This window comes from Otolemur garnettii, unplaced genomic scaffold (genome assembly GCF_000181295.1).
Source record: "Otolemur garnettii isolate 467f Iridium unplaced genomic scaffold, OtoGar3 scaffold00018, whole genome shotgun sequence".
NCBI classification, from domain to species: domain Eukaryota; kingdom Metazoa; phylum Chordata; class Mammalia; order Primates; family Galagidae; genus Otolemur; species Otolemur garnettii.
Genome location: NW_003852413.1, coordinates 23,186,277 through 23,200,897, shown reverse-complemented (window position 1 = coordinate 23,200,897; position 14,621 = coordinate 23,186,277).

Sequence of the window (14,621 nt, the reverse complement as noted above, 5' to 3'; positions counted from 1 at the left end):
GTTTAGTTCTTACCTTCAAAGAGTTTAATAGGAAAATGAAGAATTGTAATACCATGAAATGAGGGTAAGTGTTTATTGAAGTGGAAGATTCTTGAGGGTAGAGATTATTACTTATGTTTCTTTTCTGAGACTTAGCGTAGTGCCATGTACAGAGCAGGTGCTTACCAAGGTGGAAAAGTAAAGGTTTGCATAAGGGGTGGGGAAAAACAAAGAATGGGGTTGAGTAATTGTTCCAGGAAGATCCAGGTGGTTTTATATTTTCACTAATCGTGGTAGTTAGAAGCAAATTCTGGTTGAATTAAACAAGGAATTTACTGAAAGCCTATCAAGGGCTTTAGAATCAATGGAAGACCAGAGAATAGGGTACGGAAGATAGATAGGAGCTGGGGTGCTCTGGGGGGCTAGGTCACAGAAAGCACAGTGAAAGCCACACATTCCATGTGATCTTCAATTGATATTCCCACATTCTTGGTTTCTTGTTCAAATTCCATTGTCCTTATTGGCTGAGCCGTGTGGTGGGAAAGGTTGCTATCACCCATTAGGACCACATAGCCCCTTCTGGGGGGGCTCTCCTGAAAGGGAGAGCAGGGGCATTCTGCTTCATGTGGTTCTTCTTATGGCATAGTTGAGATGCTAACACTTTCATGACTGGGGACTGATGATACACAGATACATGTGAATTTTAGTAAGTTAGGTGAAAGTAACAAATTTCTGAGACAAAGGAATAACTTTCAATAATCTAAACTCTCTTCTCATTCTTGTTTTCTTTCCTGGCACAATCAGATGATGTGTATTTTATGCCTTATCTATTGCATCTTCTGCTGATACCAAAGTCTTTAATGGCCGAAAATGTTAATCTATATGTCGAACTTTACATCTTGCAGCTGGAAGGGATCATGGAGATGATTTTCTCCCGTTCCCTCATTCTCAAGAGGAGTAAATGAGGTCAGAAATGGTGAGTGTGACTCACCTAAGGCCTTATCTTAGACAAGTAGTAATATTCTTTCTGTTTGATAGAGCCCTTTAGATTGTCTTGGCACTTGAAGCTATGTCAGAGGTAGAGTGGGGCTAGGAGAGTAGGAGGACCCGGGGGTCAGGATGGTGGTTGCCTTTAGGCCTAACTGAGGCCAGAAACACACTGATGCCCTGAGAAGAGACTGATCCCTCCTAGAAAGGATACAGAGATTTGTATCATAGGAAGAAATGAAGTGACTGGAAAAGGATATCACCTTCTTTCTATACCTGTAATACTCTGTATGTGCCTCTGTTATTCTACTGACCACATTTTTATATCACATTTTATATCACATTTACCAGGAGAGGTTTCATAAATTACACACAACATAATATTTCCACCCTGAGATTCAGGATACATCTCCTACCCCTGTCAAGCACCCCTGCTGGTAAATTGTTAGTATGGGAATATCTTATGTCCTTGAGCTACTTTAGGGAAAACATATATATTGAGAAGCATTAATAGGCAATGTGGGGCTGCTGATTGCTTTCAAGTAGGGCCATGACTCAAGAAAAGCATTGCTTTGGGAAGATTAACCTGGTAGACATGTTCTAATTGATTTGGGAGAGACGCATGGCAGGGGAACTAGTTAGGAGAACGTGACAGTGTCCAGGTATGCCATTGTGGACATAGGAAAAAATGCCAATTGAAAAAGCAATCATTATAATTTGATTATTGATTGGCTATTATCAAGCCCAAGAAAGGTGGTATGTTGGCAGAATAGGAAAGTTAGGAGAGTGGTTTAGAAGTGGAGATACTGAATTGTTTTCTTGGAAATGGTGGTTGTACATGCTAATGAATATCCCTTTGTTTCAGTTTTCTTTGAGGGGTATTGGTGTAGGTTTGAGAGGGCAGAAAACATGCCCAGATTTATATTGTGTTAGCTGTTTTGAAGCATCCTGGGCTTCGTTCTTTTAATCCTTCTTTCAGAAAGGCTTTTCACTATTACAGTAAGATTGGAGGAAAGAGAATGTCTTAGGTGGAACCAGGTTAGAGAGTAAGATGAGGTCTAGTCCTCTGTCCCAGCCCTGTGTATTAATATTAGAACCACGGAAACTGTCTCACCTCTTTCTTCATCGCCTCCTCACTAGATAGCAGGAAAGATAATGGTGGCAGTAGGTGGGAGCATTAGTTTGGTTACAAGAGTTAACAGGAATTAAGAGACAATGGATGAGCCAAGACTGTGTGCAGAGGTGGGGCTGCTCTTGCTGAGTGTGAGAGAGGGTGTTTTCCCCGTCTCTGGGGAGGAGCAGAGCAACCAGTACCTGCCAAGGTTTCCATCCCCAAGTCTGGATCTTTGTTGTCCTCTTCCTCTCTGCAGCACCACTCCCCACCCCTCTGCCAGCTAGCCTGTGCTCTGAAGTTGCCCTTTGGTACCCCAAAGCCACATTCCAGCTTAGCCCTCCTTCCACATGCTCCATTTCCCTGCTTTCTCCTCTTTCCCTACTGAGACTGCCTGTGGTTGGAATAGGTATTAGGAGGATAACCATCTGCTTAGTCTAATTCAGTCTAAGGTGTGACTTACAGACTCACTGACAAAGATGGATGGATGAGGAAATAGTCATTGAAGCTTTTTGCATTTTTTTAAAAAGCTCACCTTTCATGTAAGTGGAATTTCAAGTGCTGTGTTGAAGAAAAAGCTTTTTCTATATTCTTTCAATTAATACAACTTGACTATTAGATTGGGGAGCAGGAGAGAGGTGAAGAGGGCTCGGTGTTGTCGCTAGGCCTTTTTTCCTTACTCCTGGAGGGAAGGGGCAGTGTTTTGGCTGACTTTCCCATTTTTCTGAAATAGTTATTCACAGAGTACATATCATATGCCACGTATTTCACTAGGGTCCTGAGGATACAAAGATAAGTAAAATGTGGTCCTTACTATCCAGGAGGCTGTATCTTATGGGCAGAGGCAAACGTAATTACAAAGTAGGATGAAGAGTTTGATAAGATGGATTTATATAAAGTGTATGAAGCACCAAGAAAGAGAAATTTCTGAAGGACTTACAGAGATGATTTTTTTTTTTTCAGACAGAGTTTCATTTTGTTGCCCCCAGTAGAGTGCTGTGGCATCACAGCTCACAGCAACGTCCAACTCTTGGGCTCAAGTGATCCTTTTGCCTTAGCCTCCTGAGTGGCTTGGACTATAGGTGACAGCCACAGTGCTTTGCTATTTTTTAGAGATGAGGTCTCGCTGTAGCTCAGGCTGGTCTTGAATTCCTGAGCACAGGCAATCTACCCACCTTGGCTTCCCAGAGTGTTAGAATACAGGTGTGAGCCACTGCATCTAGCCAAGGAGATGATATTTGAATAGTGTCTTAAAGAATGAGTGGGAATTCATTATGTGTGAAGAAAAATTCTAGGCAGAGGGATATGCATATATAAGGAGATATAAACATGGAGGACATATTTGAAGAACTGGGAAAAGTTTGCTTTGGCTGAGGTGTAAAGTCTATGTGAGTGAGTGCCAAGAGATGAGACCAGAAAATAGGTTGGGGCCAAGTAGGGAAGGGCCTTCAATGCCATTCTGAGGACTTTGGACTTGGTCTTATAATCATGCAGTGGATTGTTGAAGGCTGCTAAATTAGGGATCAACATGATCTTAATTTTTAGAAAGGTAACTTTGTTGGCAGACCCTAGATGGACTGGAGGACAACTGGAGAAAGGGTAATGAAATAGGAAAATTTGCAGAATTCTGGGGGGAAGGGAAGAAACAGTGAGAACTTGAAGACAGTAGCCGTGGGATGGTAAGAATGGGAAAACAGAAGATAGAAATGGTGGCCTTTGACTATTGGCTGGTTGCAGGTTGATGGCGGAGGGAGCCTAAGATGACAAGAGGGTCCTAGTTTTGAACTTTGGGAAATGCCATTAACTGATATGTGAATGCAAAGAGAGAGCAGGTTTTGTTGGAGAGATATTGAAATTGGGATAAAAATGGTTTGGGATGAGGCACCTGTCAACATCCAGGCGGAGATATTCCATAGGCAGCTGCAGTGTGGATCTGGGATTAGAGAATAATTTTGGCTAGGGTGGAAAGTTACAGGAAAAAAGAAACCATGAACTACATGAGATTTCCCAGAAAGAACAGGTAGAGAGGAGGATAAAATCTTGAGGAACTGCAACATTAAATGAGAAATGAAAGGGCTTGAGAGGTAATATTCAGAAGAGCAAACCAGGAAACAGATGTTTCAAGACAGGAGAGCAGAGTTTCAAGAAGATGGAATGGTCAACAGTGTCAGGGGTGTCAAGGAGGACTAGAACTATAAAGGTGATTTGCAATTTGGCTATTTGTTCTGAAAAGATCCTGGAAGTATTTTTGTATTTGAGTCTAGGTAGTGAATTCTTTCTTTTCTTTTCTTTTCTTTTTTGAGACAGAGCCTCAAGCTGGGCCCCGGGTAGAGTGCTATGACATCACAGCTCACAGCAACCTCCAACTCCTGGGCTCAAGTGAGTCTCCTGCCTCCATCTCCCAAGTAGCGGGGACCACAGGCACCTACCACAACGCCTGGCTATTTTTTGGTTGCAGCCATCATTGTTGTTTGCTGGGCCCAGGCTGGATTTGAACCCATCACCTTAGGTGTATGTGGCTGGCGCCTTAGCCACTTGAGCCACAAGTGCCAAGCTGGTAGTGAATTCTTTCAAAGTTACCAATTAAAAGTATATGCATATGCTCAGTCTTTATGAGTTTATGGGTCATACAACATGACCATTTGTGCAAATTAAAGGGAACAGTGAAGTCAATACAAAATTTTAGGAGAGAGCTGAAGGTCACAATGGATCCACACTGAGGTGGAATTTAAAGTGTTTAGAATGATTTTATAAGGGAGAAAGAGAAGAAGGTTAAGACTGGATGGTAAGGACACCCTCAAAGTTAGGCTTGGCACATCAGAAAAGTACCCAGTTAAGGAAGTGAATACGGAGTGATCTGGAAGGCTAGAAAAAACAGTATGGATTATGGCATGTACAACTCACTCAGAAGAGTTTCCAGAAGGAGATTCTTCTAGGTCTTGAGTTTCAAATTCTGCATAGGGACCATGGACAATGAGGGCTAGAAATAAATGTCAGTTATATTGCTGTAAGATTTTTGGAGATCTGAGAGCAAGAATTTTCTGGACAGTTTAGGGGCACAGAAGCCAGGCGGGGTGGAGAGGGAGTGGCGCCATCTATGTCTCCTGCTGCAGCAGCATACTGAGTGGGCGTAAGACAAAAGGGGGCTGAGGAGAGAAGCAAGGTGGAGTGAAGATGAGACTGGGTGTCGAACACACTTGAAAACAGAAGCAAGTAGAATTCTGGAGCTCTTTACAGGCATTTAGGAAATGTTTCCTTTTGGGAAACAAATACAAGAGAACACTGAAGGTGCCAAGAAGTGAGATAGCACAGGAAGGAGGGAGAAATCAGAAATCATAGTGATCTAAGGTACAGTCCAAGAACCCACAACCGTGATGTAGGAAACTGTCCTTTGGATGAGTTTCATAGGGAACTTTTCATAAGGAACAGGCATGCGGTATCATTTGAAAATGACCAAAAAAGTTCTACATGTTAGAAGGGTCACTCAGGTGAGTGGGCAGTAGAGTGAGTGCTCAGGAAGAGTGGCCTTGGACGTCTAAAAAGACACATGCTCCCTGTTAATGAACCGATGTTCTAATGTACCCCTCAGTACTGTGTGAAGACAGTCCTTGTCATTCTGTCATCAGGTTACCCTTGGGTGTGGAAAAGTCTGGTTTCTGGATGGATCTTCAGGGCTGGGAGGAACAGCTTCTGGGTCATGGCAAGATTTCCAAAGTACTTCTAATTTATATTTTGAAAAAAAAAATCCTCTTAATAATGAGTCTAGTCTTCTTGGCAGCCTTTTGTTTGCTTCATTGCATATTCCTATAACCCCCACTGGTGGTATTAGGAATGCTATCAGTAAACATCACTGTCAGCAGCGAGTTGGTAAAATCGTTTACTCGCCGTATGCACTCAAGAACTGATGGTAAAAAGTAGAAAAATAGTTTGAGTAAGTGTGTAGATTAGAGGTAAATGCGAGTGTTCTTGCTGCCGCTCTCCTGCCCTGTATTTACGGCAGACATTACTAATTGATAACATACCTTCCTGCTGAATCTGGACTGGCTGGACAATTGTTCTTAATAACATCAATCCACAAAGTTACAACTGGTTTCCTGGATTGGATCCATATGAACTAAAATTCTCTGCCCTTTCTAGTTTGGATGAGTTGTCAGGCATTCTGATCATCAAAATGACAGAATTTGGCTGGAAAGGACCTAAAGGATGATTTATTTATTGAGTTTAATATCAAGGGGAAGGCAAATCTGCTTCCTAACCAGAAGTTGCTGGAAATGTTGACAAAAATACCAGACAGGGTACATAGGCAGAAATGATTAGAAAAGATTTATCAAGACCACTAACACATTCACTGTATGGCTTCAAGCAGAACAGAATTTGCAAGAGACCTGAGAGGTTACCAGGTTTTAAATTCTAGCTCTGCTTCTTGTGGGCTGTTATTGTAAGTTACCTCATCTCTTTTAATCCTCATGTGAGAAATAGTATCCAATTCATAAATAGGAGACTACCAATTTAAATAACACACCCTGTGTGGTTTTTGTTTGTTTTGAGACAGGGTCTTGCTTTGTCACCTGGGTTATGGTGTCATCATAGCTCACTGTAACCTCAAACTCTTAGGCTCAAGTGATCTTCTAGTTTAAGCCTCCCAAGTAGTTGGGACTACAAAAATATGCCACCTTGTCACCACACCTGGCTAATTTTTCTTTTCTCTTTTCTTTTCTTTATTTTTTTTTTTTTTTATGGAGATGAAGTTTTGTTTTTACTCAGGCTGGTTTCAAACTCCTGCCTCAAGCTAATCCTCCTGCCTTGACCTCTCAAACCACTAGGCTTACAGATGTGAGCCATCCTGGCTCACCCACAGAGTCTCTTATACACGGTAGGTGTCAAAGTATTAGTCCCTTCTCATTTCTCTTGCTAAATATTCAATACCAAGCAGAAAGCCCTTCTTAAATACCTCTAGTCTCTGCTTGGATATTTCTAGTAATGGGAAACTCATTGCCTCACAACGCACTCCATATTTTTAAGTGTTCTAATTATTTAAAATTTTGTCTTTCTATTGATAGAAATCTGCTACATAGAATAAAGTTTTGCTTTTGGAGGGTCTTTTGGATATTTGACAAAAAGTTCACTCTGTCCCCCTGAGTCATTTATTTTTTAAGTCAAGGGATCACTAGTTCATTCATCTGTCCCTTGGATGGTGTAGTTTTCACTTCCATGATCATGTATGTTGCCTTTTCTGTGGTACTAATCTGACCTCTTTTTTCTGTTTCTAGTATTAGTTCTAGGGATTTTTTTTTAAAGAATGTATGCTAATTATGTTTTATTCCATTGCATTAATCTCCAGTGTAGTTATTTCTTCCAGAGAATTTCTTGTTTTCTTATTTAAATGTAATAATTGATCTTTAGTACCTATATTTCTCCCCTCCTTGGTTTCAGCCTGGCTCAGGTGCCTTGAATCCATTTGTAATGGAAAGTTGATTAACTCACTTTTGGGGTTCACCTTCTTTTCTTGGGTGTGGGGCCAAGATATGTTAGTCAGACATGTACGATTGTGATGCTGATTAACCAGTTGGGTCTTAAGCTATAATTATCATCCTCCTTCAATTAAAATCATATATCTTTATTGCCACACATGGTTATTACAAAATCTAGCCATACACATGGGATTTTTACTTCCCTCTAAAGAAACTTTTCCCTGACTATTCATATTTTGTCTTCTAGATTGTTCAGCTGTTAGGGGTTACTCTTATGCCATTGCTGAGTAGGACATTATTGACAATATTGTTGGTTTTGTTTCTTTGCATCTCATTTGCAGTGTAAGGATTAAAACACATTATTATATTATCATTCCTATGTTTCAGAATTTTCGGTGACTCAGATACTAGAGCCATACCTATGTGACAGCATAATAGGTTGCAAAAAGAACAATTCAATCAACGTGCTTTAGTTTTAAATTGTAAAATGACAGGCTTAATTAATAGTTCTCACTGGATTTCAGCCAGTTTTTTCCCCCTGAATTTTTCCATCATGTGTAAGTAATGTATAAACTTAATGTGGTGTTTCTGAACCTCATTTTGACCAACATGTATTTGGTTTACCCATATTCTGCCTGATGGCTGATTTAAGTACCAAAGGTTTATTTCTGGATGGCTAGTAATACATGGCCCTGCCTATGTGGGGGGATCAGACAAAAAATTCATTTTCTAAGAATAAAGTGAAGACCCTGTGGTCAAGAAACTTAGGGTTCTTAGAAGGTGGGCACTTAGTCCTGTGGGAAAATGTTCCCGGAGAGACAGGTGCTCTTCAGTTCTGTTCTTACCTGCCCACTCCCACTGAATGCTATACATTGAAATTTCATACACTCCTCCAGGCTCTGCTCAGATGTCTGTTGTGCTGTGAGAGTGGTCCTCAGACCCAGCCCTATATATTGTCCCCTTCTAACAGACTTCTGTAATACATCATCTGCATTTTCTTCATAGACAGGTCACTTTATATGTCAAGCAAAGTAAGGTTATTTGCATACGTGACCATGTCTGTTCCCAGTTGCTTCCTTTATGCCCAGTACATATTAGTTTGATTGAGAGAAAAGTGGGTGTTAGATAGAGTACCTCTTCTATGAAAAGGGAATAAGTTCTATTTTGATCTAGATTGCCAGGAGTGTCACATTTTCTGATTCAATGTTTTCATGCAAAGCCTGTGTTCCATCAGTTGCTGTAAGAGAACTCAGTTTTGTATCCATAGTTAGTTGATTACCTATATTCAAAGCACACCTTTATGATGAGTGAGAGGACCAACATTGCTTTTATAAGTGAGTATCTATGGGCACATCTTTTTCATTATAAATACTACATGGAAATCAAGTTATTCTATGTTGTGAGAACAACTTCTAATATTCTTTAGATGGTTGGGACAAAGACTTCAGGGTAATTCCTTGAAAAAAAGTGTCATGCATTAAAAGGCTTCTTGTTGAAACTGAATATCATTTTCTACTTAGTCATCAGATATTAAGCAATATGATTTTTATCAATATGCCTTGTGAAACTGGCAAGTAAAGGATTGTGTATTTTAGATTAATAAAATGCATGTCCCCGTAGGAGTGTCAAACATTTTGAGGGTTTTCTGAAAATATTAATTGAATCCAAGAAATAGCTCAACAAAATACAAATAATTTCTTAGTGGTTTCTTAGTTCCTGACAATCAGCCTAACTATTAAAATTTAAAGAGAGGAAAGTAAGTGAAATTCATTTCCATGTGACTCAATCACATTTTAAACAGAGTAACCCAAACAAATAGATTCAAATTAAATACACTTGAGGCATCCTCTGTTAGTGTCTCCTACGTGATAGACACGTTTTAGGTGCTGTCTCTTGATAAGTTAGGGTTGGTTCATTCGATCTTGCCAAAGATGAATGGTGGAAAATTTAGGGTCAATAAATCAATAGATAAAAATCTGATGGTTATTTCCAGAAAACAATAGAAGTCTATCACTAGCATTCAATGTTCATGTGGCAAATATCTCTTGAGCTCCTTTAATGGTAGCTTGAGTGTAATATAGGCATTGTTCCAGCTTCCTTTGAGTGGAATAGTCTAGCAATTGTATGTAATTTCATGCGCGTATGGTCATAGGTATTGACTGTCTCCTATGCAGTAAGATCAATGTGCTGTTTTATGCACTGTGCTAGATGCCAGGGCCACAGTAGAGGGCAAAACAGACACGGCCTCCTTCCTCAAAGAGCTTGCCATGGTAGAGACAGAGATTATTTCAGTGGTCGTACAAATAAATATATAATTGTAAATCGTGCTCAGAGCTATGAAGAAACACTACAGTAACTATGAGTGTGTGATAGAGAACCTGAGCTGGTTAATGAGGGGCCGGGAAATGGTGGGCAAAGGCTAGTCAGGGCTTCGCAGAGGAGGTGACACTGGAGTTAGCCCCTCTCTGGTGAGTATGAGTTAGCCACAAAGGGGGGTGGGGTGGGGGATGAAGAACATTCTAGACAAAGGAGGAAAATCTGTGAGAGGGTGCTGGAGTGGGAAGGGTGCTAGAATTTCCTGGGCCATTGTAATCACATCACTATGAATATGGAAACTTGATGCTGTATACCTTAAATACATATTTTTAAAAAGGCCAAACAAAGCCAGTAGGGTTGGTGAATATAGAGGGAGAGAAGGCTTACAATTTGAGGTGGAGGAGGGGGTCCTGGCCAGATCTTGTTGGGTTTTAGTCTCTATTCTAAGGACTGTTGGAAGCTTTTGAAGGGTTTTCAGCCATGGAGTGACAGGATCAGCTCTGTGTTTTCACAAGTTCCCCTCAACTGTAGTGGAGAGAATGGAAGGGTGTGTGTGCAAGTGGCAGCTTTGTGGTCATCCAGGTGAGAGACACCACCAGTGGCTTGGATGGGAACATGGCCAGGGCATACTTAGATATTTGTTGAATGAATGAATAAATAAATCTATGCCTGCAGAAGATGTGAGGTTTGACCTAGTTAAAAAACTACAATTGAAGGAAGTTTAGACCACCAATGATGGAGGAATACTTTCTCTTGGATTGTTTAACTGAAGTTCAATTTGGCTAAAATGTAAACATCTGTTAAAATAATACCTTCTTATTTGTTGATGTTGTTGTTGTTGTTGTTACCAAACCAAACATAAATTACATGACCCATAAAGATCCTAAACAGACGTGTGGTTCAGAGACACGTTTTCACAATGATATAAGATATTTGGAGATGTGCATATGTAGCCAGCGTCTGATGATAACACATTGCATAGTCTTGGAATGCGGCTTTACATGATTAAGTTTTCAGAGGGCCAATATTTTGGAAAAATGCAGCTGAAAAGTTTCTCCGTGGACAAATTGGCAGGTAATTGTGTAACCGCTTACTTCAGCTTTGTGTCTTGGGAATTATTATATTGTCCTCTAACGCCTCAGAAATCATCTTCTCTGTCATGCAACCATTCCCTGTGTACCCTGGAGGTGACAGATAATCACAATAATGATGACTAAAACATTCATGGGCTCTCCTCCCTGGGAGACCTTCCTTCCCCTTGAGCGGTTCTCAGCCTCCCACTGGCCGGCTTTCAGTTCTGGCTCCTTTAGCTCTGCAAGCTGTAAAAACACCTTCCGGATCAGGGGAGAGCACGCTTCCATTGAAGACTCCAGTGGGGAACTGAGTCACATTCTCCCAACTTCACGTCACCCCCTCGAGGACTTTTCCTTATCTCCAGCCTCAGAATAATGAGGGAAAAATAGACTTCATTTTTCTGCTTTATCTAACACCACTGAGGATGCTGATTAGTGTGGATCTATTTCTGTAGTTTTTGTTCTGGGATTATCTCTTCATTGAAGGCTGATTGTGTATTAAAAAAAACCCAAACAATGATACAGATTAATTTTGTTATTTGTGGGCCTCTTCAGTCACTTAGTAGATAAGCTAGGACGGTTTAACATTAAAATTACTCCATCACCTAGAATCGGCAGGTAAGATTGTTTAACATGGGCCTCCAGCAAAATCGTCATAAAGCTCCTCAAGAGACACTTTTATATCGTAAAATGTAATCAAAAACGTAATTACATATTAAAGATTAGCATACTTTCAAAATAAGTCCTGAAAATATCTGTTTAATAGTGTGAGTTGCCTTTTAAAAAAAACTAATGTAAATGAGTGAGGAAGTGTTATATCTTCCAAAAGAAGTTGACTCCTTCCCACCCTTTTGTTAATAAACATATACTATGTTTCAGGCAATGACACTTGTGCCAATTAAAAATGGTGATGACTTAATTCCATCTGTACCAAGGATGGAAAAAAACTGGGTGAAACCTTACCACGTATTTGCCTTTACTTCAATAAACACTGAAATAATTTCAGTTGTCTGTGTATAGTTTTACTGATAGTGTAGTCTTAACATGTAGTTGGTGCTAAATAATATCTGTTGAAGAAATGAATATACAAATAAATGAATCTGTCATGTTCTACCTGGATACATAAATATGCCACCTGAACTTTGTTTAAAAAAGTAAAAATTATACTTCACCTGGTTAAAAAAGCTGTATTTGTAGCTCTGTTCATCCTAAGTGTGAAATTGTAGCAGTACGTGATATTTTATAATCCTATGGTATTTGTAAATAAATGAAATATTTCAAAATGGATGCACTTTTGTCCATGGGGGCTCTGTATCTGTGACTTTAGGAGGTCAGTGACTAAGTCCTAGGCAGGACAACCAGGGTCAGAGTGTCCGGTGTTGATGGTGTTTTTCCCCAATTTCAAAATGCTGGGCTAATGTGATTATCCGTGATGTGATTGTTGTCTTTTTGTAAAAGGTGAGTCATTTCAAGTAGAGTAACCTGTTTTGAGTATGGTGATGACTCACTGAGAAGCCTGAAACACCAGCTGGTTTCTGTTAGACCCCACTGCTCTCTGTGGACTGTTTTGTCAGTATGGTTTATTTAAAAGTCTGCTTCTAAAAGGTATATTTGCTTCTGTGATTTTGACGAAAAAAGTTGCATTTCATTAAGAATGTGTGCGTCGTGATACATTAACAGTGACATTTTTTAGCAACTGAAATTCACAATCAATTTAATTCTAAGGATGACCGGGTTGCAGATATTACTTCTGAAAGGCTTAATATGCAGGCTTATGCATTCTATAAAGTTTAAATATCTTTTAAATATCTATTGAATGGATATAAAAGCCTTGCATTTAATCATAATTTTGCTATAGTTATGTTATACTTGTTTGAGGAAAAAAACCCCCAAAATGTGAATGATAATTGCAAAAATGCTAAGGTTTTTCTCAGTATGGTTTTGTTTTTGTTTTTTTCAATGACATTGAAATGTTAGTTTTGAGATTTAATAAACATTTAATACCTCTTGAAAAGTATGAACTTAGCTATATGAATACATTTTTCATTTTCATTTGATATTTTAGTATTTTTTTAAAGTTTGGTTAGTTCAGATAACTTCTGGGGCTCTAAATTTCTTCTTTATGCCTTGTAGAACTGCCTTCTTACTGGGGGACTTTATGGAGACTAATTTTTTTTTTTTTTTGAGACAGAGTCTTACTTTATCACCCTTGGTAGAGTGCTATGGCGTCAGTTCACAGCAACCTCCAGCTCCTGGGCTTAGGCAATTCTCTTGCCTCAGCCTCCCAAGTAGCTGGGACTACAGGTGCCTGCCACAACACCCAGCTATTTTTTTGTCTCAGTTTGGCTGGAGCTGGGTTTGAACTCGCTACTCTCAGTATATGGGATCAGTGCCCTACCCACTAAGCCACAGGCGCCACCCCTGGAAACTGATTATTAGTTAAATAAGATAACTTTAATTCATTAATTTGATAATTTAGAAGGGAGTTGCTTTTTCTTTTCTTTCTAGTATTGAACATATCTCAATGGCTTAAAAAAAGAGCTAATTTTTTAAGTTCATTCCCTAAAATTCCAGCAGATGGCAGTCTTACAAAGCCTAAAGAAGTACTACTGCTTTGGCAACTTGTAGTTTTTTCCTAGGTGGTTCCTTCCTACTGTGACCTATTTGTAAATCTGTTTGTTTTGGGTAGTAAAGCTTTTCCTCCCTGATTCTCAGAGTCATACATGCTTTCAGTTAAATGTTTTTAAAAATGAATAAGAGAAAAAATAAAATAGTGTCCAAACGTTTTTGCTAGTCGCCAAGAGATAACTTGTATAACAGGCAAGTATGTATACAGTATTTTCCAGACTTTTCTCTGGCTTATATAAACAACATATGCATATAAATGTGAAAATTTAATTTTATAAACTTTTAGATTTTAAAATAATTATGAACAATATTTTTGTCTTTTGCTATCTGATCTTTTACGTGATTTATTATTATTTTTTTTTAATGAGTTCTTCTTCTTAAAGATAGACCTTCCACTTCTGCAATTAATTACTTGCTGAGTCCAGTGGGACTTTGCACATCTGGGTTGAATTAGGGATTGTAGTCTAGCCGATGAGGTCTACTGTCTCCTTGTAAGGATGTTACTACGGTTTGAGTGTTTGTGTCCTTCCAAAATGTGTATGTTGAAACATAACCACCAGCGTGATGGTATCAGGAAGTGGGGTCCTTGAGAGGTGATTATTTTATGATGGCAGAGCCCTGGTGATTGGGATTAATGTCCCTATATGAAAGCCCAGAGAAGTGCTTTGCTCTTCTCACCATGTGAGGATATGGAGGGAAGGCACTGTCTCTGAGCCAGAAGGTGGACCCTAACCAGACACTGAATCTGCCTCCAGAACTGTGAGAAATTGTCATTTATAAGTCACCTAGTTAGTCTATGTGGTATTTTGTGATAGCAGCCCGAGGAGATTCAGAGAGATGCTAATTGCATTTCTTGTCAGTGAGAAGAGGGCCGAGGAAACTTACATAATAAGAAATCTAATGCTTCCTTTGCTGAGTGAAGACTATGGGATATTCTGACTGAGATGTTAGCAGAAAAGGACTGGTATTTGGGTATTGCTGGCTGTTCTATGAAATCCTAGCCATTGGAGCGTTAGTGGGAAATTTTGTGCAATCACTGATTTTTTTTTTCAGGTA